Here is a 6000-nt window from a genome sequence, read left to right on the forward strand (position 1 = left end):
CTAGCGCCATCATCAGGTCAAACTTTCAACTGGTTGTTAATGACCACATTTGCAAAAGGTTAGGTTTGCCGCTGTGTGCATACTGTCAATGCTAGTTAGTATTTAGCTTGAACCACCGCTGTGCACCCTCACAGAGACCCTTAGTGTAGCTCTAGACCCTCAGTCTGGTTACATGTATTTTTTTTCAATGCTATGAGTGCTAAAATCAATCCTCCATTCACCTGAACTGCACTGGAATGGAGGCAGAAATTTCAGAGAAAACTATAGATCTATTCGAGAAGTAAGTCAGAAAATGTTTTGGCTTTTTTGTGTGTTTTTTACATTTGGTGGATTGAAGTCTGTTTTAAACTTGCTGTGTTGCAAAAAGCACTTCAAGCACTTTGTCAACGGCCACGTGAAGCTCATCTCAGTGAGTAATATTGTTAATGCTTTATCATAAATCCATCAACAGCAGGTGTGACATGTCTTTGAAAGGAGTGTCCACAGACCATGGCACGTTCAGGGATTACAGATTGCCACTTTCAATACACAAAATGTAATAAGCGTCATCTTCGAGAACAGCCATTTCATATTGTATAGAGTGCAGGCAATCTATTCAAAATCCATTGGTCACACCAGCTGATATAACACATATTTCTATAAGGGATACATAAAATGACATAGATCACATATTACATACTGCTGTGATTAAAGAGGCCAAAGCAATCAAAGCTGTTTCCTCTTTCACTGCAAAGCTTTCAAACATCAACTGTTCTATTACTAAAGTGAATACTTGTGCTTTCTCAGTACCTACGCTTGAGTTTAGCTGTTGAATATTGTAATCTACAGCTTTAGGTGTTGCCAATGGAGTCTTTGCTTACTGCCTTCCACTGAGACAGCTTGGGGGGAAAACACAGCACAGAGGCTCTTCCCCGCCACCCAAGGCTATACCCAACTTTTCCTCCAATCCATTCTACTTACTCTAGTCCTTTTGAAGTAATTTCATAACAGAGCAATTTTCTCGTTAGCGTTTGGCTTTAATTGTGGGTAATTAAGCGTGCTCTAGCAGTAGAGAGAGCGCTGTTCGGAGGACTGGGGGGAAATTAGCCGTAGTTCAGCTGTGAAATATGGGGTTAAGTGGGAGACGGTAGGGAGAGGAGAGAGCCGAGGGGGGTCAGTGACTCCAAAACAGGGGGCATGCCATCTAAAAGGAAAGCTGCTTTGGGTGTAGCGGAAGATGGGAAGGTAGCAGAAAGAAAGTGGAGAACACAAATAGGTAGTTTTAGCCGGAGACACAATTCAAACCGAAGCTCTACAGAGCTGAAGGAGGCACTGTGGGGAGTGCAAGAGAATAATGATGATTTGAAAGAGGAAGGGGAGAGAAATGAGTGGACACGAGATTGGAAGCTTAAATTTGTGCCAATACACTGAGAACAGAAACACACAGGCAAACGCAGAAAGGAGAAGTGACATTTTACCACTACCTGCATGTCACTGTGCCGTAATCTCAGTGTTTTATAATGAGAGTGCATTTAAATGGAATAATGTTGGACTGTAAACACGGTACACCTACAGATAATCTGAAAAACATTCAGCATATAGAAAAGATCCGGGACGTGTATCTCAGAGCATGTTATTATTTCACAGATACAGTATTAGAAATCATGCATTTTGTCTGTATGATTTTATACGATGTCTCAGCACCAAAACATAAATAAATTGAGTAAAAGTGATTGAAAGTGTGTTGATTTTGTTCTCTTCATGTTTCAGTAAATAAAACGAGAGTATTTCACCCATCACCTCCCTTGAAGCAACAGTGTGTATACAAGCTAAACCCTGGGGTGGCACTAACTGTCAGCAAGTGGATTATGGACTTTACACAGAGTGACCCTTGATTAAATGCAGCACCCTGCTGAATGGAGCTCCTGCCATACACATCCATTAATGCTTCCATTTTAACCCCATAACAGCCATAAACGTCGCTGTGGCCATAAAGCAGATGAGGAACGATTGGAGCCATTGACTGTACTGTCAAATGCTCAGCGGATGGGGACATACTCCGCCGGGCCATTTATGAGTGCTTCGTCCCTCGGAGGAACCATCCCCACTGAGTATAATGAACCTGTTAAAGCCTCTATAAATATTGGCTCCCATGCTTAGCGATAGTTTGAATACCTCCGAAATAGAGCAGTGTTTGCAAACAAGTGGCTGGGCGTTGGAGGTGGTGAAGCTAATACCTAATCAATGGAGGGACGCTCCCTTGCAGTGGGCCCTCACAGACCCTCGATTCATACTGAGGGTGTGGATATAATGTGGTTTAGAATAAGCACAATGCAACTGTATTGATTAACACATTGTCAGTGTCAACAGGAAAAGTTCCTTCAGGAAGAAGTGCTGGGGTACTGGCATCGGTTTGTAGAGGAAAAAAAGGAATCAAGACTGCTTTGGGAACTAAACATCTTCCTGCCAGCTCCAGTGTGGACTTCAGACTTAGGAAGTCTCAGGCAGGGTCACTCCCCATGTTGTGTGCCGGTGATGAAGATTAGATGTGAGTCCATGTTCTTCGACCCCAGGAAATCCAAACATTCCCCAGGTGACAAAAGGAAGATTCTCTGGATGACGAAGGGAGATATTTAGGTTTACGAGGTCTTAAGTGGGGGTAGTCTGCTACATTTCAATTACTTCAAGGAGAATAACGCAGCATTTCAAGGTTGAACTATATTATTTGAAAATTTAGATCTATATTAACCAACACAGTCCATGCCACCATGAGACACTCCAATCACCTGGGGTGTGTGCCCTGATGGGTCCTTTGTTTTCAGCATCAAATGTCATTTTTGACTTGCTAAACATTAAAGGCATCAACTGAAAAAAGGAGATTCCTCTGCTTTTTGTCATCTGACAGAAGGGAAATGTCTCAACAGGCCCTCATCAGTCGCACTGTCGATTAGTGCTTAGTATTTAAGAAATACAATGAACCATGAATGACGTCAAAAGAATTAAAGGCTGCATCTCCTGCAATGGTATTTGACAAATCACAGTGGCTTTCAGCTGAAGGAGCAAAACACAGGTGGAAAAAAACTGACCAAATGAGTTTGATCAGGAACTACAAACCACTTGACACTGATCAGGCTCTCGTTTTTAAATGGTGCACTCTCAGTACTTTGCAAACCATTTGTCCAGATTATTTATTTCATCACTGCTGTGGTGACCACATATGCACCATTAAACAACAGCAGCGGTGTTGCACTGTCACCGACGTTTGTCATCATTCACTTTTGTGTAACTGCATGGCTAACGCAGACACAGATGACATCCCTCATTTCCCCGCAGGCTGAGAGTATCATTTCATATCGCACATTGGATTTTGATCTATAAATGAGAAAAACAGCTGGAGTCATCTCAGTTTTACGAGTGATGTCTTTGACCATGTGCGATATGAACTTGAAATCAATGAAAAGGTCAGGCCGATAGAAACTGGGCTTCTTTGGACGCCTTGTCAGGCAAGGACCCACGAGCAAGGGAGAGTACGAAAAGCAGTTTTACACTTTAAACTCACTCGATAAGCATCAGTGCAATATTGAATTAGTGCTGTAAAGGCACCATATGAGAATTTTAGTTTCCTTGATGAAATATAAAAAAAACACCAAACACACGAGCTGGTCATGAGCCATATGTACTGTGTGTGGTGAAAGAGCCTCTGTGACCTTGACCTCTTGAGCATAATTGGCTTGTTTTGAAACTGAAATTATAAAGAGAACACAAAGCTTGCAAAGATGTATAAACTCAATCAAACATTGCATGAGTTCACAAAGTCTGCCTCCCATTCTGCACTAATGCCAGCAGCTCCAGGGTGTACATATCAGACATATTAGACATTAGACATCAACAATTAGCATCTCAGAAGACCACCCTTGTCTATAAAAATATGATGCTGAGATCTTAAAGTGAGAGAAATTCCCCTTTGCCACATCAAGTTAAATCTGACCCTGTTGGATATGATGGGGACATGGTATGTGAAATAAAGCTGTTTGTGCACCACAACCTTCAAGGGATGAGCAACACTCCTGATAAAGCAACGGACACATTCTGTGGTTTAGGAAAACACAGATACCAGCTGTAAGGACGTGATTTACACTTAATAATTAAGTCAATGGGAATGCATTTACACGAATCTCTCACACAGGAGTGTATTCATGCATCAACAGTATAATATATTAATCCACAATTGCACAGCATAAATATCTTTTAAGTCATCAAATACTGAATTATGACTGGGCACGCGTGTATGCACGGACCCCCATCTTGGACAACTTTTTAGAAGTGAACATCCTTGATCCCTAAAGTTCGTGTTCCACTTCCCCGCCGCTCCCACACTTTTCATCTCACATTTCTTTGCCATCAGCCTCTCTCCTCCACTTCTGGGTCCATCCAAACCGCGGTAGGATATACATCACAGATGCGACGTGCCAACACTTTAAAGCAGAAACCTTTTACGAATTGTCGCCGATCCATTTAGAGGTGGACGTATTGCGTACTGTGCGCTGTTCGACAACTCGCACAAGCGTACACAGCCTACATCAATCAATTTCTGCAGGAGGTGCGCATGTTTCCCGCTCACCAAAGTGCATTACATTTCTCATGATAATCTTATTCCTGACGCGTTTCTCAATCATTAATGTCACTGTCCGTAACAGAATAGGGAAGTAGGACGCTTACCTTCACCGATGCGCCTTCATTGACTTGAGCAGCAGCTCCCTTTGGGTTGATGGGAATCCTGTCGATGTGCGCAGAGGACTGATGTTAATCTGGGCAATTTAGCAGAACGGACCGCGCATCCTTCCTCCTGCATTAAACTACATTGGTGAAGAGTTACACTGGCATGATCTATGACTCGCAATGTGACTGAATGTCGCCCGTAGGGAGAGAGAGGAAAAAAAAAATCAAGATGAGTGAGACGAGGAAGCGGCGCGCAGGATTACAGCGAGAGAAAAGTTGTCCTCGGAGCAACAAAAAGTTGACTGGAGAAGAAGGGACTCCACCTCAACCGGCCACTGTCCGACATTGGTAGCCTAGGATGTAGTTTACATGAGCAATGTAACCAAAAAAAGGAAAGCACGGAGAAACAGGCAGGTGTTAGGGGAGAAAGCGCGCAGGGGAGCGATCCGGGCGCAGGGAGGGATGAGAGGAGAGAGCAGTGAGAAGGGGGGAGGAAAAGAGAGAAGGTGCTGAGCCTGAACCTCCACCTCACATCAGCCCGACTGCATTTAAGTTTCTATCAGCTGCAGACTGTGTTCTGCACGTGTTCCTGTGGACGTGAGACAGAAAATTGACCTGCACGGTGAAGAGACCGCGCAAGGAAAATATATGTAGACGGGTGGTGGCCTGAAAACGGATCGATCGGGTTATAATTTTGTCCAAAGTCGAGGGAAAATAAAGTTCATGGAGGAATGAAATTTGAAAACAGATGGCGAATCCCGTCGCCCCTAAATAAGATTCGATCTTTGGGAATGGAGTGTAGATAATATTTGGTTGGACGTTTGATGAAAATGACGGATTTTTCATTTTGGACAGGTGGGGGTAGATGGAGTGAAGGGAGATAGAGAAGGGTGGGGGCCAGCGTGGAGGTGATAGAGGGTGGATATGATGTGTCTAGGGACAGAAACTAAACTTGGGAGAGGAGGACGCAGCGTTTTTCCCCCCTCAGATTTCATCCAAGGATCTCATCCCCTTTCTCCATTTGCCCCCAGAGCGCACTAAAGAAACCCCCCCCCCCCCCCCAACACACACACACACACACACACACACACACACACACACGCACACACGCACGCACGCACGCATTCACACCTCCCCTCACTTTCCTCCACCTCACCCCGCGAAGGGAGGCAGCGGGTGGAAGGAGGAAAAGGAGAGAAAACAAGAATACCAAATAAATGAGAAATTTTCGTACAGGCCCCGCTTCCGTGCGTTCCATGCTAGCAATAACAATTAAATATCGACCGCTTTCCCGGCCGGAGA

Source organism: Chaetodon auriga, chromosome 8 (assembly GCF_051107435.1).
Source record: "Chaetodon auriga isolate fChaAug3 chromosome 8, fChaAug3.hap1, whole genome shotgun sequence".
Taxonomy (NCBI): Eukaryota; Metazoa; Chordata; class Actinopteri; order Chaetodontiformes; family Chaetodontidae; genus Chaetodon; species Chaetodon auriga.